General features: G+C 47.7%; 1 pseudogene; it reads right to left on the reverse strand.

Annotated features, from left to right (window-relative positions):
* LOC139276834 (zinc finger protein 585B-like) overlaps nucleotides 1-21,916 on the reverse strand; it is an 81,799-nt pseudogene that overhangs the window by 26,845 nt on the left and 33,038 nt on the right.

Raw genomic sequence — 21,916 nt, forward strand, 5'->3', positions numbered from 1 at the left:
ATAGCAGATGCATTGACAGCCATTTTCCAACATTCCATTGACTCTGGATCAGTTCCTATGGAGTGGAGGGTAGCCAATGTAACCCCACTTTTTAAAAAAGGAGGGGAGAGAAAACAGGGAATTATAGACCGGTCAGCCTGACCTCAGTAGTGGGTAAAATGATGGAATCAATTATTAAGGATGTCATAGCAGCGCATTTGGAAAATGGTGACATGATAGGTCCAAGTCAGCATGGATTTGTGAAAGGGAAATCATGTTTGACAAATCTTCTGGAATTTTTTGAGGATGTTTCCAGTAGAGTGGACAAAGGAGAACCAGTTGACGTGGTATATTTGGACTTTCAGAAGGCTTTCGACAAGGTCCCACACAAGAGATTAATGTGCAAAGTTAAAGCACATGGGATTGGGGGTAGTGTGCTGACGTGGATTGAGAACTGGTTGTCAGGCAGGAAGCAAAGAGTAGGAGTAAATGGGTACTTTTCAGAATGGCAGGCAGTGACTAGTGGGGTACCGTAAGGTTCTGTGCTGGGGCCCCAGCTGTTTACACTGTACATTAATGATTTAGACAAGGGGATTAAATGTAGTATCTCCAAATTTGCAGATGACACTAAGTTGGGTGGCAGTGTGAGCTGCGAGGAGGATGCTATGAGGCTGCAGAGTGACTTGGATAGGTTAGGTGAGTGGGCAAATGCATGGCAGATGAAGTATAATGTGGATAAATGTGAGGTTATCCACTTTGGTGGTAAAAACAGAGAGATAGACTAGTATCTGAATGGTGACAGATTAGGAAAAGGGAAGGTGCAACGAGACCTGGGTGTCATGGTACATCAGTCATTGAAGGTTGGCATGCAGGTACAGCAGGCAGTTAAGAAAGTAAATGGCATGTTGGCCTTCATAGCGAGGGGATTTGAGTACAGGGGCAGGGAGGTGTTGCTACAGTTGTACAGGGCCTTGGTGAGGCCACACCTGGAGTATTGTGTACAGTTTTGGTCTCCTAACTTGAGGAAGGACATTCTTGCTATTCAGGGAATGCAGCAAAGATTCACCAGACTGATTCCCGGGATGATTCCCTATCATGAAAGACTGGATCAACTGGGCTTGTATTCACTGGAGTTCAGAAGAATGAGAGGGGACCTCATAGAAACGTTTAAAATTCTGACGGGCTTAGACAGGTTAGATGCAGGAAGAATGTTCCCAATGTTGGGAAAGTCCAGAACCAGGGGTCACAGTCTGAGGATAAGGGGTAAGCCATTTAGGAACGAGATGAGGAGGAATTTCTTCACCCAGAGAGTGGTGAACCTGTGGAATTCTCTACCACAGAAAGTTGTTGAGGCCAATTCACTAAATATATTCAAAAGGGAGTTAGATGTAGTCCTTACTACTAGGGGAATCAAGGGGTATGGCGAGAAAGCAGGAAGGGGGTACTGAAGTTGTATGTTCAGCCATGAACTCATTGAATGGCGGTGCAGGCTAGAAGGGCTGAATGGCCTACTCCTGCACCTATTTTCTATGCCCCAGCAAGATTGCGGCCGCTCCCCAGGCCTGTCACCGGGAGAAAGCCCCGCAGCTGCCCCTTCCCCGGGCAAAGGCCTGAGCCCACAGCGGGTGTGTGTGAAGCATATAATGCGGAGTTTGGGCCGCACTCGGTGTGTGTGAAGCCCACGTCTGCTCATCTCACACTGCCCGGGTGACTGACGGCAGCTCCCGACCAATAGGGAGAGCGGGGGCGGGGCTGGAGTACCGAGTGGCCGGTTGGTCATCCAACCAATGGGAGTGTGTGAAGGGCGGGGCTTGCGGCACCAGGGTGCGGGACCGAGCCCAACTCCCCCTCACTGTCTGAGCATGCGCGGGCGGCGGAGACAGACTTCGGTTGGACAGGCGGTAGGAGATTGTGGGCGGTGGGGAGGAACTGGACCGGCGGGTGGGCCGGGAATGTGTATAAACACCCGGTGTAGGCTTCAGGCCCTGCGGGGACAGGCCAGGCCGCCATCTTGGACAGGGCGGGGTCACGGCGCATGCGCTGCCTCATTGTTGCTGGAACAAAGAGTGGGCGGGGCTTCAGGGTGTCTGTTCCCAACCGGGTCCCGGCGCCCGGGAGATGGAGCACTCTGGGCAAAAGGTTATTGGTCCCCTCCACCCACTCCCAGGCCGCAGGTGATGTTTGCAGCCTCGAGGGGTCCATGGGCCATGTCGATATTCAGTGTGAGAGGTTACAGCCCCTGGATAGTTACCTGAAGGGGCTGCTCCTCAACTCCTGATTACACTTCAGCCCCTCGTTCCTAATCTTTCACCACCCGGAGCCAAGCGGAGCGGGTAAGAAAGATAGAAATTTACAGTGCGAAGGAGGCCATTTTGACCTATCGTGTCCACGCCAGCCGACAAAGAGCTGTACAGCCCTCGGTCTGCAGCCCTGAAGGTGAACCATGGCGGAAAGGTAAAGAGCGCCAGCCCAACCAGTCCACCTCACACAACTGCGACACCCTTACACTGAAACATTCTACACTCCACCTCAACCGGAGCCATCCTCCAAGATGAGGATCTGCTCCTGGACCTGTTCTCGTGCCTGGCTCAAACAACAATTTGTAGGTCCAGAATGGTGGGGGACACTCTGGGTGTCTGCCTCTCTTCTGCTTCAACCGGCATAGGCACTCTGATTCTAACCACTCCCTGTGGCAGCAAGTTCCACATTCTCACCACTCTTTGGGTAAAGAAGTTTCTTCTGAATTCTCTATTGGATTTTTGGTGACTATCTTATCAAGTGGAAACATTCTCTCCGTATCCAATCTTTCAAAACCTTTCATAATATTAAAGATCTCTTTTAATTTTAAAAGCCTTCATTTTTCAAGAGAAAAGAGACCTAGCCTGTTCATCCTTTCCTGATATGTATACCCTCACATTTCTGGTATCATTTTTTTAAATCTTCTCTGCACCCTCACCAGTGCCTCTATATCCTTTTTATAATATGGCGACCAGAACGGCACCCAGTGCTCCAAGTGTGGTTAAACCACAGTACGGTACAGGTTTAGCATAACTTCCCTACTTTTCAATGCTATACCTCTTGAAATAAACATAGGTTTGCTTTTTTTATGGCCTTGCTAACCTGCAACTTTTAGTTATTGGTGTATTTGTACCCCGAGATCCCTTTGTTCCTCTACCCCACCCAGACTCGCATCCTCCAAGTAATAAGTGACCTCCCTATTCTTCCTACTAAAGTGTAATACCTCACATTTACCTGTGTTGAATTTAATTTGCAAATTATATGCCCATTCTGCAAGTTTATTAATATCCCCCTGTAATTTGTTGCAGTCCTCCTCAGTATTGATTATCCCCCAATTTGGTGTCATTTAAAAATTGTGTTTTTGATTCATGGTCTAAATCGTTAATATAAATTGTGATCAACAGTGGTCCCAGCACTGATCCTTGTGGAACACCACAAACCACCTTCTGCCACTGTGAATAGCTACCCTTTACCCCTACTCTCTGCTTTGTGTCTTGAAGCCACCTAGCTATCCACTCTGCTACTTGTCCCCTGACACCGCATTCTCTGACCTTGTTCATCAGTCTATTATGGGATACCTTATCGAAAGCCCTTTGAAAATCTAGATAAATTACTCCTACTGCATTACTGTGAATGTAAGTGGAAGAATCATGAAAGGGTTAATAAAATGGTTCTACGAATCAATAAGAAAATAAGAAAAGACAGAATTAGTTTCCCGTGAGAAAGTAATGGACAAAGTAGCTTGTGTGACCATCACTGATAAACAAGGGTTGATGGCCATGACTTGATAAAGTGCACATTTGCTTCGTGTGATTAAGCTGGGCTATTCCGTTCGTAAAAGCATAAAGTGTTCTAAAGATAAACAGGCTGTCAATTCATGAAGCCCTAGTAACACACTGTGATTGATGAAGCGGGCCATACCTCCTTCGGTTTGTAAGAATAAAAGGGATGCGTCTGAGGATAGGCAGACCTTTTGTCTGCCTGCCCCGGAATCTGTAGACTCTGTGCTGGCAGTTTGGTAACAGGTCCGAAGCTGCTTCAATAAAGACGTAAAGATTGAAGGTATCTGACTCGATTATTGTCGAATGCAGCTGACCACCCGAACTAGGACTTAACATTTGGTGTCAGAAGTGGGATCCCAAAAACTCTCGATTGGAAGTGGCTGAATCATTGATAGCCTACAGACAGGACGCGGCAGAGGAAATGGGCCCCAAAGTGAGTATATTTAGTTAAATTGCCACTTTGTTTTCCTCCTGACGTAAGTTCTGGACGCGGATCTTTCACCACTGTTCAATTAATTGTTGACGGGATCGCCCGTGGTCAATTGTCAGATTACCCCAGGAAAAGATAGATTTGGAATTGTCCACGATAGTGGTCCGTTAAAGTTACGAAGGAATAGATTTGGAATTGTCCACGATGGTGGTCCGTTAAAATGACGAAGGTGTAGGTTGATCTGGAAATTGTCTACCACAAGTAGTCCGTCAAACGTTAAAACAGTAAGGAATAAAGAGAAAAGGAATAAAGAGAAAAGGAAGTTGTGGGTGCCCACCACGGTGGTGGGTTAAAAGATAACTGATTTGAAATTGTCTCACTTAATGAGTCCGTCAAAACGTTGAATAACTGATTTGAAATTGTCTCACTTAATGAGTCCGTCAAAACGTTGAATAACTGATTTGAAATTGTCTCACTTAATGAGTCCGTCAAAACGTTGAATAACCGATTTGAAATTGTCTCACTTAATGAGTCCGTCAAAACACTGAATACCTAGGTTAAGATAAGTTATATCATGGGTAATAAACACCCAGATAAAAACGAGCAACTCAGACAATTGTCAGGAGGTTTGAATCAGAAATTAGGTTCAGACATATGGCCATTAGGGGTTTCAAGTGATTTAGAAACAATTGGCAGACAGGAAGCAAGGAGTAAATGGGTACTTTTCAGAATGGCAGGGAGTGACTAGTGGGGTACCGCAAGGTTCTGTGCTGGGGCCCCCAGCTGTTTACATTATACATTAATGATTTAGACGAGGGGATTAAATGTAGTATCTCCAAATTTGCAGATGACACTAAGTTGGGTGGCAGTGTGAGCTGCGAGGAGGATGCTATGAGGCTGCAGAATGACTTGGAAAGGTTAGGTGAGTGGGCAAATGCATGGCAGATGAAGTACAATGTGGATAAATGTGAGGTTATCCACTTTGGTGGTAAAAACAGAGAGACAGACTATTATCTGAATGGTGACAGATTAGGAAAAGGGGAGGTGCAACGAGACCTGGGTGTCATAGTACATCAGTCATTGAAGGTTGGCATGCAGGTACAGCAGGCGGTTAAGAACGCAAATGGCATGTTGGCCTTCATAGCGAGGGGATTTGAGTACAGGGGCAGGGAGGTGTTGCTACAGTTGTACAGGGCCTTGGTGAGGCCACACCTGGAGTATTGTGTACAGTTTTGGTCTCCTAACTTGAGGAAGGACATTCTTGCGATTGAGGGAGTGCAGCGAAGGTTCACCAGACTGATTCCCGTGATGGCGGGACTGACAAATCAAGAAAGATTGGATCAACGGGGCATGTATTCACTGGAGTTCAGAAGAATGAGAAGGGATCTCAGAAACGTTTAAAATTCTGACGGGTTTAGACAGGTGAGATGCAGGAAGAATATTCCCAATGTTGGGGAAGTCCAGAACCAGGGGTCACAGTCTAAGGATAAGGGGTAAGCCATTTCGGACCGAGATGAGGAGAAACTTCTTCACCCAGAGAGTGGTGAACCTGTGGAATTCTCTACCACAGAAAATTGTTGAGGCCAATTTACTAAATATATTCAAAAAGGAGTTAGATGTAGTCCTTACTACTAGGGGGATCAAGGGGTATGGTGAGAAAGCAGGAATGGGGTACTGAAGTTGCATGTTCAGCCATGAACTCATTGAATGGCGGTGCAGGCTCAAAGGGCCGAATGGCCTACTCCTGCACCTATTTTCTATGTTTCTATGTATGTTTCCCTTTTGAATCCATGCTGACTATTCATTATTATATTTTTGGTTTCTTGATGTCTATTTTCACCTTTGGTTGGGATTCCATTATTTTTCCTCCCATCGATGTTGAACTGACTGGTAAATAATTCATCATAGTCCATCCACCTTCTTGAATGTAGGTATTACGTTTGCTATCCGCTTGTCCTCTGGCACTACACCTTTTTCTAACGAATTATAAAATATGTGAAGTGTCAGCTGTGCCTCAGTGGGCAGCACTCTCGCCTCTGAGTCAGAAGGTTGTGGGTTCAAGTCCCACTCCAGGGACTTGAGCACATAAATCTAGGCTGACACTCCCAGTGCAGTGCTGAGGGAGTGCTGCACAGTCGGAGGTGCGTCTTTCGCATAAGACATTATTTCCCCATCAGGTGGATGTAAAAGATCCCATGGCACTATTTCGAAGAGAAGCAGGGGAGTAATCCAGTGTCCTGGACAATATTTATCCCTCAATCAACATAACAAAAACAGATTATCTGGTCATTATTACATTGCTGTTTGTGGGAGTTTGTTGGCTGACGCATTTCCCACATTACAACAGCGACTACACTCCAAAAGTATTCCATTGGCTGAAAAGCACCTTGAGACATCCGGTATATAACTGAGAGTCTTTTTTTCTTTAGTAATGCCTCTGCTATCTCTTCCCTAGAATAAAAAAAAAATGCGCAGACGTAATCCATCCGGACGAGGGGTTTGATTCTCTGAGTTTCAATAGTTTATTTAATATAGCTCCTCGTTTTATTTTAAATGCACTTATCTCATTACTAATCTCATCACTCAATGTCGTGTCCACCTGTTCTCTTTGGTAAATACTGAAGCAAAATAATCATTTAATATTTCTGCCAACTCTCTATTGTTACCTGTGGTATTTTCCCGATTAACCCTAAATGGCCCTATACCCATCCCAACCTTCCTTTGTGATTGACGTGGCAGCAAAATATTTTACTGTTTTGCTTTATGTATGGCTCAGAGACATGGACCATGTACAGCAGACACCTCAAGTCGCTGGAGAAATACCACCAATGATGTCTCCGCAAGATCCTGCAAATCCCCTGGGAGGACAGACGCACCAACATTAGTGTCCTCGACCAGGCCAACATCCCCAGCATTGAAGCACTGACCACACTTGATCAGCTCCGCTGGGCAGGCCACATAGTTCGCATGCCAGACACGAGACTCCCAAAGCAAGCGTTTTACTCGGAACTTCTTAACGGCAAACGAGCCAAAGGCGGGCAGAGGAAATGTTACAAGGACACCCTCAAAGCCTCCCTGATAAAGTGCAACATCCCCACTGACACCTGGGAGTCCCTGGCCAAAGACCGCCCTAAGTGGAGGAAGTGCATCCGGGAGGGCGCTGAGCACCTCGAGTCTCGTCACCGAGAGCATGCAGAAATCAAGCGCAGACAGCGGAAGGAACGTGCGGCAAACCAGTCCCACCCTCCCCTTCTCTCAACCACTGTCTGTCCCACCTGTGACAGAGACTGGTTCCCGTATTGGGACTGTTCAGCCACCTAAGGACTCACTTTAAGAGTGGAAATATTCCGAGGGACTGCCTATGATGATGTTCCCTGATAATTTTATTTTTTTATTTCATAGTTCCTCTTTACCTTCCTAAATTTATTAGTGTGTCCCACCCAAGAGGCTGTTAATGGCTTTAATTAACTGACAGCAAGGTTTTTCTAAAGGTGGAAAGTGGTGAAAAACACCATTAGCGATGCCTCAAAACTCAGGGACAGAGAAATCCACTTCATCATCGCCCCTGCCACAGGGCTCAATATCCACCCCCTCCACCACTGGTGCACTGGGTCCATGCAGCAGAGCTGGTCTCCAATCGTCTTGGATAATCCTTGCCACTGGACCAAGACCTCGCTCTGTCAAGCCCGTGTGGTGGCTGGTGTGCAACGGCCACGTAAAAAAAATCCACGCACAGGCATCTTCCACCCTTCAAGATTTAGTTCGGCATCTGGAATATTAGGTCCTTCATTGAACAGCTGTCAACTCATCCCTTTTTGGCCTGGAAGCAAGTCATCCTCGCTTCAAGGGACCGCGTAAGAAGAAGACGGTGTCTGCAGTAAGTACGGTCCACAAGATGATCAGGGTCAGGTCATGTGGAGTCAAAGGTCAGGTAATAGAATGGATGGAAAGATCGCGACAAACTTCCCTCAACTCCAACCACTGATTTCCGTTTTGTAGCCACCGTTCTATCTACTCTGCTGCCTCGCCCTTCACTCCACACGGCCTGACCCTGGTCATCTTGTAGATCTTACACACTTATGGATAGCAAGCTGGTTACAAAACAGGAAGCAGAGAGTAGGGGTTAAGAGTAACTACTCGGACTGGCAAATGATGGGAGGTGGTGTTCCACAGGGATCGGTGCTGGGACCACTGTTGTTCACCATTTATATAAACGGTTTGGACTCTGAAATCGGAAGTACAATTTGAAAATTTGTGGATGACACCAAATTGGGAGGTAGAGTTAATACTGAGAAAGACTGACAAAATGCAAGATGACAAGCTTGCAGAATGGGAGGGTAATTAGCAAATGAAAGTTAAAGTAGATGGTGCATTTTGGTAGGAAGAATAAGGCGGCTACAACGACTTGGAAAATAAGGGTCTCAATGGGGCAGAAGAGCAAAGGGGTCTTGGGGTGCAGATACACAAATTATTCAAAGTAGTAATGCAGGTTAATAAGGTCTTAAAAGCAGAGCTGGTCTCCATTTGTCTTGGTTAATCCTTGCCACTGGACCAAGACCTACTCGGTCAAGCCCGTGTGGTGGCTGGTGTGCAACGGCCATGTTAAAAAAATCCACGCACCGGCATCTTCCACCCTTCAAGATTTAGCTCGGGATCCGGAATATTAGATCCTTCATTGAACACCTGTGAACTCAGCCTTTTTTGGCGTGGAAGCAAGTCATCCTCACTTCGAGGGACTGTCTATGATGATGAAAAGAAGCTAACCAATGACTGGGCTGCATTTCTAGAGGGATCGAACTGAAAAGCAGAGAAGTTATGTTAAATTTGTATTGAACCTTGGTCAGACCACACTTGGCGCACTGTGTACAGTTCTGGTCACCGTATTATAAACAGGATATAGAGGCACTGGAACAGGATTCACAAGGATGATCCCAGAACTGAGAGATTACACTTATCAGAATAGACTGAACAGGCTGAGCTCTTTTCTCTAAAATAAAGAGAAGGCTGATGGATGAGCTGATCGAGGTCTAAGATTCTGAAAAGGTTATATAGGGTGGACATGGAGAAAACGTTTCCACTTGCAGGAGTGTCCATAACTACAGGTCACTAGTAAATCCAACAGGGAATTCAGGAGAAACTTCTTTCCCCAGCGAGGTAAGGATGTGGAACGTGATACCACAACCTTGATCTGAACTGGACGAGGACAATTCTGGGAGTCAGGAATCACTCACCCGAGAACTACACTGGCCGGTAAAACCCCAGATGGTTCCTCAGTCAGGATTCCTCGGGTTCCTCGCCATATATTTGTCAGGATATAGATCCCGTGGCCCCGCCCCCTGACCCTATAACCTTCAACGGGGTCAGTGGTGGAGTTCTGCAGCGGGAGTGATCCCAGAGTAACTGTCGGGATCGCACTCTGTATTTTTAGTAATCCTGGTGGTTAACACACGCGCATCAATAAAACAGGGAATTCCTAGGAACACGCTGCAGGTCCTTCTTCATCTGGAGTTCGAATGTCTTGTATAATTGTAGCAGCAGTTAATGGGCTCCTGTGAATTCTGTCTGCTATTTTAATGCAGACTTTAAGCAATTTATTTTACCCTGTCTTAAAATGGTTGGCTCACGACTGTCCCACAAACATGCTAAATCTGTGTCGAATAACTGCAGGTCATTTTTAGACTGGAAACTTCAACATGCCATTTTACAGCAATCACAGATTTGACAGCTCCTTTCCAGCATTCACTGTTGTTCTTCCTGACTCTAAACACAGCTGTAAAGGAGCCTTCTGTTCGGTGCCCAGGAGCTCTGAACCTTGGAAGAGCGCGGCTGGGACACATTTCATACACACCTCGAGATTAACCTGCACAGTGACTTTGCTGTTGGTGAAGAGAGACGAGAAAGACCAAAGTGTCGTTTGCCCCTCTCAGTGTGGCCCTGAAGGACTGTGTCCGGCAGAAGTTCTGTTCCCCCGCCCCCGTACAATCCTCCTCCAGATTGTCCTCTCTGAGCTCCAGCCAGGTGATGCTAAACACTCCGGTGAAAGACTTGCATTGATATAGCACTGTTCATGACCACCGGACATCTCAAAGCGCTTTACAGCCAATGAAGTACTTGTACAGTGCAGTCACTGTTGGAATGTGGGAAACGTGGCAGCCAATTTGCACACAGCAAGCTCCCACACACAGCAATGTGATAATGACCAAGTAATCTGTTTTTAGTGATGCTGTTTGAGGGATAAATATTGGCCAGGACACCGGGGATAACTCCCTGCTCTTAGAAACATAGAAAATAGGTGCAGGAGTAGGCCATTCGGCCCTTCGAGCCTGCTCTGCCATTCAATGAGTTCATGGCTGAACATGCAACTTCATTACCCCATTCCTGCTTTCTCGCCATACCCCTTGATTCCCCTATATCTAACTCCTTTTTGAATATATTTAGTGAATTGGCCTCAACAACTTTCTGTGGTAGAGAATTCCACAGGTTCACCACTCTCGGGGTGAAGTTGTTTCTCCTCATCTCGGTCCGAAATGGCTTACCCCTTATCCTTAGACTGTGACCCCTGGTTCTGGACTTCCAACATTGGGAACATTCTTCCTGCATCTAACCTGTCGAAACCCGTCAGAATTTTAAACGTTTCTATGGGATCCCCTCTCATTCTTCTGAATTCCAGTGAATATAAGCCCAGTTGATCCAGTCTTTCTTGATATGTCAGTCCCGCCATCCCAGGAATCAGTCTGGTGAATCTTCGCTGCACTCCCTCAATAGCAAGAATGTCCTTCCTCAAGTTAGGAGACCAAAACTGTACACAATACTCCAGGTGTGGCTTCACCAAGGCCCTGTACAACTGTAGTAACGCCTCCCTGCCCCTGTACTCAAATCCCCTTGTTATGAAGGCCAACATGCCTGCTGCACCTGCATGCTAACCTTCAGTGACTGATGTACCATGACACCCAGGTCTCGTTGCACCTCCCCTTTTCCTAATCTGTCACCATTCAGATAATAGTCTGTCTCTCTGTTTTTACAACCAAAGTGGATAACCTCACATTTATCCACATTATACTTCATCTGCCCACTCACCTAACCTATCCAAGTCACTCTGCAGCCTCATAGCATCCTCCTCGCAGCTCACACTGCCACCCAACTTAGTGTCATCCGCAAATTTGGAGATACTACATTTAATCCCCTCGTCTAAATCATTAATGTACAATGTAAACAGCTGGGGCCCCAGCACAGAACCTTGCGATACACCACTAGTCACTGCCTGCCATTCTGAAAAGTACCCATTTACTCCTACTCTTTGCTTCCTGTCTGCCAACCAGTTCTCAATCCACGTCGGCACACTACCCCCAATCCCATGTGCTTTAACTTTGCACATTAATCTCTTGTGTGGGACCTTGTCGAAAGCCTTCTGAAAGTCCAAATTCCCCCTTGTCCACTCGACTGGAAACATCCTCAAAAAATTCCAAAAGATTTGTCAAGCATGATTTCCCTTTCACAAATCCATGCTGACTTGGACCTATCATATCACCTCTTTCCAAATGCGCTGCTATGACATCCTTAATAATTGATTCCATCATTTTACCCACTACCGATTGTCAGGCTGACCGGTCTATAATTCCCTGTTTTCTTTCTCCCTCCTTTTTTTAAAAAAAAAAAGTGGGGTTACATTGGAGTGGAGGGTAGCCATAGGACCTGATCCAGAGTCTATGGAATGTTGGAAAATCACTGTCAATGCATCCGCTATTTCCAAGGCCACCTCAAGTACTCTGGGATGCAGACCATCAGATCCTGGGGATTTATCGGCCTCCAATCCCATCAATTTCCCCAACACAATTTCCCGACTAATAAGGATTTCCCTCAGTTCCTCCTTCTTACTAGACCCTCCGACCCCTTTTATATCCGGAAGGTTGTTTGTGTCCTCCTTAGTGAATACCGAACCAAAGTATTTCTTCAATTGCTCCGCCATTTCTTTGTTCCCCGTTATGACTTCCCCTGATTCTGACTGCAGGGGACCTACGTTTGTCTTTACTAACCTTTTTCTCTTTACATATCTCTAGAAGCTTTTGCAGTCCGTCTTAATGTTCCCTGCAAGCTTCTTCTCGTACTCCATTTTCCTTGCCGTAATCAAACGCTTTGTCCTCCTCTGCTGAGTTCTAAATTTCTCCCAGTCCCCGGGTTCGCTGCTATTTCTGGCCAATTTGTATGCCACTTCCTTGGCTTTAATACTATCCCTGATTTCCCTTGATAGCCACGGTTGAGCCACTTTCCCTTTTTTATTTTTAACGCCAGACAGGGATGTACAATTGTCGTAGTTCATCCATGCGGTCTCTAAATGTCTGCCATTGCCCATCCACTGTCAACCCCTTAAGTATCATTCGCCACTCTATCCTAGCCAATTCACGCCTCATACCTTCAAAGTTACCCTTCTTTAAGTTCTGGACCATGGTCTCTGAATTAACTGTTTCATTCTCCATCCTAATGCAGAATTCCACCATATTATGGTCACTCCTCCCGAAGGAGCCTCGCACAACGAGATTTCTAATTAATCCTCTCTCATTACACAACACTCAGTCTAAGATGGCCTCCCCCCTAGTTGGTTCCTCGACATATTGGTCTAGAAAACCATCCCTTAAGCACTCCAGGAAATCCTCCTCCACCGTATTGTTTCCAGTTCGGTTAGCCCAATCTATATTAAAGTCACCCATGATAACTGCTGTACCTTTATTGCATGCACCCCTAATTTCCTGTTTGATGCCCTCCCCAACATCACTACTACTGTTTGGAGGTCTGTACACAACTCCCACGAGCGCTTTCTGCCCGTTGGTATCCCGTAGCTCCACCCATACCGATTCCACATCATCCAGGCTAATGTCCCTCCTTACAATTGCATTAATTTCCTCTTTAACCAGCAACGCCACCCCGCCTCCTTTTCCTTTCTGTCTATCCTTCCTGAATGTTGAATACCCCTGGATGTTGAGTTCCCAGCCCTGATCATCCTGGAGCCACGTCTCCATGATGCCAACCACATCGTATCCGTTAACTGCTATCTGCACAGTTAATTCGTCCGCCTTATTCCGAATACTCCTTGCATTGAGGCACAGAGCCGTCAGGCTTGTCTTTCTAACATACTTTGACCCTTTAGAATTTTGCTGCAAAGTGGCCCTTTTTGTTTTTTGCCTTGGGTTTCTCTGCCCTCCACTTTTCCTCATCTCCTTTCTGTCTTTTGCTTCTGTCTCCATTTTGTTTCCCTCTGTCTCCCTGCATTGGTTCCCATCCCCCTGCCATATTAGTTTAACTCCTCCCCAACAGCACGAGCAAACACTCCTCCTAGGACATTGGTTCCGGTCCTGCCCAGGTGCAGACCGTCCAGTTTGTACTGGTCCCACCTCCCCCAGAACCGGTTCCAATGTCCCAGGAATTTGAATCCCTCCCTGCTGCACCACTGCTCAAGCCACGTATTCATCTGAGCTATCTGACTAGCAAGTGGCACTGGTAGCAATCCCGAGATTACTACTTTTGAGGTCCTACTTTTTAAATTTAGCTCCTAGCTCCTTAAATTCGTATCGTAGGACCTCATCCCGTTTTTTTACCTATATCGTTGGTACCAATGTGCACCACGACAACTGGCTGTTTACCCTCCCTTTTCAGAATGTCCTGCACCCTCTCCGAGACATCCTTGACCCTTGCACCATGGAGGCAACATACCATCCTGGAGTCTCGGTTGCGGCCGCAGAAACGCCTATCTATTCCCCTTACAATTGAATCCCCTATCACTATCGCTCTCCCACTCTTTTTCCTGCCCTCCTGTGCAGCAAAGCCAGCCACGGTGCCATGAACTTGGCGGCTGCTGCTGCCCTCCCCTGATGAGTCATCCCCCTCAATAGTACTCAAAGCAGTGTATCTGTTTTGCAGGGGGATGACCGCAGGAGACCCCTGCACTACCTTCCTTGCACTGCTCTTCCTGTTGGCCACCCATTCCCTATCTGGCTGTGGACCCTTCACCTGCGGTAAGACCAACTCGCTATACGTGCTACTCACGTCATTCTCAGCATCGTGGATGCTCCAGAGTGAATCCACCCTCAGCTCCAACTCCGCAACGCGGACCGTCAGGCGGATACATTTCCCACAGTTGTCTCCGGTGTCCCAGAGTTCCCACATAGTACAGGAGGAGAATATCACTTGTCCGAGCTCTCCTGCCATGACTTAACCCTTAGATACACTTAATTTGGCGACAACAATGTTAACAGGTTACTTACTGATATAAAAAGAAAAGCTACTTACCAATCACCAGCCAATCACTTACGCCTTTGGCTGTGACGTCACCTTTTGATTTCTTTCTACTGTTTTGCTTTCTTTCCCCGCTGCAGCTGCACAAGCTCCGCCTCTCAGCCTCCCGCTGGGCCTCTCAGCCTCCCGCTGGCCTTTTGTAGGCCTGGGACGCTGCCGCTCTGCCTCTCGACCTCCCGCTGGGCCTCTCCGACTCACGCTGGCCTTTTGTAGGCCTGGGACACTGCCGCTCCGCCTCTCGGCCTCCCGCTGGGCCTCTCCGACTCACGCTGGCCTTTTGTAGGCCTGGGACACTGCCGCTCCGCCTCTCGATCTCCCGCTGGGCCTCTCCGACTCACGCTGGCCTTTTGTAGGCCTGGGACACTGCCGCTCCGCCTCTCGATCTCCCGCTGGGCCTCCCCGACTCTTCAAAATAATGCTGTAGAATCTTTTACGTCCACTTGAGAGAGCAAACGGGGCCTCGGTTTAACATTTCATCCGAAAGATGGTACCTCTGACAGTGCAGCACTCCCTCACCACTGCACTGCAATGTCAGCCTAGATTTTATATGTTCAAGTCCTTGGAGTTGGACTTGAATCCACAACCTGTGACTCAGAGGTGAGTGTGCTACCCACTGAGCCACAGCTGACACTAGGAAGACAAAAATCTCCAACAATGTGTATAAAGCAAAGCGGATTTATTTGATATATCCAGAATATTAAATTCTCGCTCAGTTATAGGGGTCAGAGTGAACATGGTTCAGTCCTGGATGTGATTAACAGCAGCAATAACAGCAGAATCCAACCCCTTCAGTCACTTGTGAATTCGTTGGTGTCTCAGCAGGCTGGATGACTGAGTGAATCCCTTCCCACACACAGAGCAGGTGAACGGCCTCTCCCCAGTGTGAACTCGCTGGTGTCTCAGCAGCTGGGATGACTGATTGAATCCCTTCCCACACACTGAGCAGATGACTGGCCAATCCCCAGTGTGAACTCGCTGGTGTTGCATCAGTTTCCTTTTGCTTTTAAAGCTCTTCTCACAGTCAGAACATTTAAAAGGTCTATCATCAGTGTGAACAAGTTGGTGATCAGTGAGGTGGCATGAACGAGTGAATCCTTTCCCACACACGGAGCAGGTGAACGGCTTCTCCCCAGTGTGAACTCGCTGGTGTACAATGAGCTCAGATGATTGCCTGAACCCAGTCCCACAGTGAGAGCACCTGAACGGTTTCTCCCCGGTGTGAACACGTTGATGGCACGTCAGTTCCCCGGAACTTTTATAGAACTTCCCGCAGTCCAGGCATTTAAAAGGTCTCTCGTCAGTGTGAACTCGCTGGTGTGTCAGCAGGTTGGATGAATTAGTGAATCCCTTCCCACACACGGAGCAGGTGAACGGCCTCTCCCCGGTGTGAACTCGCTGGTGTCGCAGCAGACCACTTGCACTTTTAAAGCTCAGCTTACACTTATAACATTTAAATGGTCTATCATCAGAGTGAACAAGTTGGTGTTTCAGTAGGGTGGATGACTGAGTGAATCTTTTCCCACACACAGAGCAGGTGAACGGCCTCTCCCCGGTGTGTACTCGATGGTGTTGCAGCAATGTGGTTGAATGAGTGAATCCCTTCCCACACGCAGAGCAGGTGAACGGCGTCTTCCCAGTGTGAACTCGTTCATGTCTCTTCAGATAGGATGAGTGAGTGAATCCCTTCCCACACACGGAGCAGGTGAACGGCCTCTCCCCGGTGTGACTGCGTCGATGAGTTTCCAGGTGGGACGGGGAACTGAATCCCTTCCCACAGTCCCCACATTCCCACGGTTTCTCCGTGGTGCGGGTGTCCTTGTGTCTCTCCAGGTTGGACGATCAGTCGAAGCCTCGTCCACACACACAACACGTGTACGGTTTCTTCCCGCTGTGAATGGTGATGTTTTCAGGCTGTGTAACTGGTTAAAGCTCTTTCCACAGTCAGTGCACTGGAACACTCTCACTCGGGGGTGTGTGTGTCTCGGGCCTTCTCCAGTCACATTGATGTTTGAAATAGTTTTGAAAATGTTAAGACACCCCCTGTGTGCAGAGCGAGAATAAAATCAATGAGTCAATGATATTCTCTCCTTTTCAATGGGACCCTGAAGCCCCGTCCACTCTTTGTTCCTGGCGAGGATGGCTGCACATATACCGTGACCCCGGACTGTTCAAGATGGCGGCCAGTGACCCTGCTGACCGGGCCTGTCCCCGCGGGACAAATACGGGGCCTGCAGGCTCTCACTCGGGGCCTGAGGCCTACACCGGGTGATTATAAAGATTCCCGGCCCACCCGCCGGTCCAGTTCCTCCCCACCGCCCACAATCTCCTACCGCCTCCCGGAACCGACTCTTCCACATCAGCCTGGCTCCACTACTCGCTCTCTGCATGCTCAGAACACAGCCCTGCCCTGCGCCTGCGCACAGGGCTCCTGTAGACATTGATAGGGTACTTTCTGCTCCGTGGGGGATTCTGGGTAAATTCCCTGCCATTGAAAGCCTCAATTAGTGAACAGATAATTTTGTTTATCATTCCATCAAGATTGGGGCTAGAGAGGCAATAAACAACATCAATTAATAAATTATATAGAAACCCACAGCCCGGGCCCTCAGTCATTGTGCCACGTACGCTGTTTATTTCATCTAATATTTCACACTCTTGTGAAAACAGACACAAAGTATTCATTAAGAACCATACCCATGTCTTCTGCCTCCACATACAGATTAGTTATCCTGTTGCCAATATTTTTTCATGCTCTTTCTTTGCTTTCCTGATTTTCTTTTTAATTTCACCCCTGCACTTTCTATACTCCTCTAGAGTTTCTGCAGTATTGAGGCCTCAGAATCCTGACATAACATAAGAACATAGGAGCAGGAGTAGGTCATACGGCTGATCTGATCATGGACTCAGGTCCACTTCCCTGCCCGCTCTCCATAACCCTTTTTCTCTTATCGTTTAAGAAACTGTCTATTTCTGTCTTAAATTTATTCAATGTCCCAGCTTCCACAGCTCTCTCTGAGGCAGCGAATTCCACAGATCCACAACCCTCAGAGAAGAAATTTCTCCTCATCTTAGTTTTAAATGGGCGGCCCCTTACTCTAAGATTGTGCCCTCTAGTTCTAGTTTCCCCATCAGTGGAAACATCCTCTCTGCATCCACCCTGTCAAGCCCCCTCATAATCTTATAGGTTTCGATAAGATCACCTCTCATTCTTCTGAATTCCAATGAGTTGAGGCCCAACCTACTCAATCTTTCCTCATAAGTCAACCCTCTCATCTCTGGAATCAACCGAGTGAACCTTCTCTGAACTGCCTCCAAAGCAAGTATATCCTTTCGTAAATATGGAAACCAAAACTGCACGCAGTATTCCAGGTGTGGCCTCACCAATACCCTGTATAACTGTAGCAAGACTTCCCTGCTTTTATACTCCATCCCCTTTGCAATAAAGGCCAAGATACCATTGGCCTTCCTGATTACTTGCTGTACCCGCATACTAACCTTTTGTGTTTCATGCACAAGTACCCCCAGGTCCTGCTGTACTTTGCAATCTTTCTCCATTTAAATAATAACTTGCTCTTTGATTTTTCCTGCCAAAGTGCATGACCTCACACTTTCCAACATTATACTCCATCTACCAAATTTTTGCCCACTCACTTAGCATGTCTATGTCCTTTTGCAGATTTTTTGTGTCCTCCTCACACATTGCTTTTCCTCCCATCTTTGTATTGTTCACCAAACTTGGCTACGTTACACTCAGTCCCTTCCTCCAAGTCGTTAAAATAGATTGTAAATAGTTGGGGTCCCAGCACTGATCCCTGCGGCACCCCACTGGTTACTGATTGCCAACCTGAGAATGAACCATCCAGGGGGCTCTAGATTTGTTAGTCCCACCTGTTTTCTTTAAGGGAAAATATTTGCACTGAACCCTCCGGATCTCCTCCTTGAATGCCTCCCACTGCGCTGACACTGATTTACCTTAAAGTAGCTGTTTCCAGTCCACCTTGGCTAAATCACCTCTCAGCTTAGTAAAATTAGCTTTTCCTCAATTGAGAACTTTTATTCCTGGTCTATCTTTATCCTTTTCCATATCTACCTGAAATCTAACTGAATTATGATCACGAGCAAAATGCTCTCCCACTGATACCCCTTCCACCTGCCCAGCTTAATTCCCTCAAACTAAGTCCAGAACTGCCCCCTCCCTTGTTGGGCTTGTTACATACTGGCTAAAAATATTCTCCTGAATGCATTTTAAGAATTCGGCTCCATCTATACTTTTACACTAATTCTATCCCAGTCAATATTAGGCTAGTTGAAATCCCTTACCGTTACTGCACTATTGTTTTTGAACTTCTCAGCAATTTGCCTACATATTTGCTCTTCTATCTCCCTCTGACTGGGGGTCTATAGTACACTCCCAGCAGTGTGATTGCCCCTTTTTTGTTCTTAAGTTCAACCCACATGACCTCATTTGATGATCCATTCAATTCATCATGTTCTCTCTCCTCTGAGTTCAGTACCCTCCTGTCCTCCCTCAATCTCCATGTATTTATGACCACCCCCTTGACCTTGCCATCTCTCGTGGCCTCGTTATTCCAACCGTATCAATTAAAGACAAGGTCATCTCTGACCATTTCCTTGCATCGCTCTTGCCCCACATCCCCCTTCCCCTTCCCCAATCTAAACTTACGGCCCTCTGCATCTGCCCCTGAAAAAAACTCTCTCCAAACTTTCTTACAGCTGCATTTATCAACTCAAAACTGTCCAGCCTCTGGCCCTCTTAACAATGACATTTCTGCAGCCACCGATCTGCTCAACCACACCCTCACCACCACCTTTGATGCCCTATTAAAAAGATTGCTCTCTCCCACGCTGGTCGTTGCCCCTGGTACAGCCCTCATCTTCGCTTCCTCAAGTCAAAAAGGGTACAGACTTGAACGGATGTGGTGGACAACTGGTTTAGCCATTCATCGCTAGATCTGGCTCGAACACAAAGCATTATCGGGTCCTACTCTAGTCTACAAAAACTGTAGATAGGATCATTCTGGATTGTAAAAATAACCCGCTACTATTCTCTACTGCTAACGGTCTCCTTAAACCCCTCTCCACCACACTCACCTCCAACAAGTGTGAGCAGCTCATGGACTTTTGTCTCCCCCTTGCCCGAGCCCTAAACTCGTATCTTTCTCTAGTTTCTCTCTGATCTCCCCTCTTGATCTCTCCAAACTCATCCTGTCCATGAGACCCACTTCCTGTTCCCTTGACCCTATTCCCACTAAACTGCTGACCACCTAACTTCCTTTTATGGCTCGCATGTTAGCCAACATTGTTAACGGTTCTCTTCAGACTCTTCAGTGTCCTCGTCCAGGCCAACATCCCCAGCACTGAAGCACTGACCACACTGGATCAGCTCTGCTGGGCAGGCCACATAGTTCGCATGCCAGACACGAGACTCCCAAAGCAAGCGCTCTCCTCGGAACTCCTTCACGGCAAACCTGCCAAAGGCGGGCAGAGGAAACATTACAAGGACACCCTCAAAGCCTCCCTGATAAAGTGCGACATCCCCACCGACACCTGGGAGTCCCTAGCCAAAGACCGCCCTAAGTGAAGGAAGTGCATCCGGGAGGGCGCTGAGCACCTCGAGTCTCATCGCTGAGAGCATGCAGAAATCAAGCGCAGGCAGCGGAAGGAGCGTGCAGCAAACCAGGCTCCCTGCCCACCCTTTCCCTCAATGACTATCTGTCCCACCTGTGACAGAGACTGTGGTTCTCGTATTGGACTGTACAGCCACCTGAGAACTCATGCTAAGAGTGGAAGCAAGTCTTCCTCGATTCCGAGAGACTGCCTATGATGATGACTGTTACCCTCTCCCTCAAATCTGCTGTCATCACCCCTCTCCTCAAAAAAACCCTTGACCCCACTTTGCTTGCTAGCTATCGCCCCATCTCCAACCTCCCTTTCCTCTCCAAAGTCCTTGAACGTGTTGTTGCCTCCTAAATCCGTGACCATCTTTCCTTGAATTCAATGTTTAAATCTCTTCAATCTGGTTTTTGCTCCTGCCACAGTAACGAAACGGCTCTCATCAAAGTCACAAATGACATCCTTTGTGACTGTGACTGTGGTAAACTATCCCTCCTCATCCTCCTGGACCTGTCTGCAGCCTTTGACACAGTTGACCACTCCATCCTCCTCCAACGCCTCTCCACCATCGTCCAGCTGGGTGGGACTGCACTCGCCTGGTTCCATCCCTATCTATCTAATCGTAGCCAGAACATCACCTGCAATGGCTTCTCTTCCTGCCCCCGCATCGTTACCTCTGGTGTCCCCCCAAGGATCTATCCTTGGCCCCCTCCTATTTCTCATCTATATGCTGCTCCTTGCCCAAAACAGAGAGTCAGTTTCCACATGTACACTGATGATCCAAGGTCGTCCCATCCTTTGTCATCGAACTACAGTACGCGAATGACGCTTGCGTCTGTGCACTCAAAGGCCAAACTCCAAGCCATCGGCAACACTTTCAGCGAGGCGAACAAAAGCATAGGCCTTGCACTAAACATCCGTAAGACAAAGGTCCTCCACAAACCTGACCCCACCACACAGCACTGCCCCCCACCCCCCCCGGTCATCAAAATCCACGGCCATCAAAATCCACGGCATAGCTCTGGATAACGTGGACCATTTTCCATACCTCGGGAGCCTACTATCACAGCAAGGTCAGACATCAATGACAAGGTCCAACACTGCCTCCAGAGTGCCAGTGCAACCTTCAGTTGCCTGAGGAGGAGAGCGTTTCAAGACCAGGACCTCAAATCTGGCACCAAGCTTATGGTCTACAGGGCAGTAGTGATACATATGGCTCAGAGACGTGGGCCATATACAGCAGACATCTCAAGTACCACCAGCGCTGCCTCCGCAAGATCCTGCAAATCCATTGGGAGGACCGACGCACCAACGTCAGTGTTCTCACTCAGGTCAACATCCCCAGCACTGACCAAGCTCGATCAGCTTCGTTGGCTGGGCCACATCGCCCACATGCCTGACATGAGACTCCCTGAGCAAGCACTCTACTCGGAACTCTTAGATGGCAAGCGAGCCCCAGGTGGGCAGAGGAAAGGTTTCAAGGACACCCTCAAAGCCTTCCTGATAAAGTGTGACATCCCCACCGACACCTGGCCAAAGGCCACCCTAAGTGGAGGAAGTGCATCGGTGAGGGCGCTGAGCACCTCGAGTCTCGTCGCCAAGAGCATGCAGAAACCAAACGCAGGCAGCGGAAGGAGCGTGCGGAAAACCAGACCCCCCCACCCACCCTTTCCTTCAACCACTGTCTGTCCCACCTGTGACAGAGACTGTAATTCTCGCATTGGACTGTACAACCACCTGAGAACTCACTTTTAGAGTGGGAGCAAGTCTTCCTCGATTCCGAGGG

The sequence above is a fragment of the Pristiophorus japonicus genome, chromosome 12, assembly GCF_044704955.1.
Source record: "Pristiophorus japonicus isolate sPriJap1 chromosome 12, sPriJap1.hap1, whole genome shotgun sequence".
In the NCBI taxonomy this organism is placed as follows: Eukaryota; Metazoa; Chordata; class Chondrichthyes; family Pristiophoridae; genus Pristiophorus; species Pristiophorus japonicus.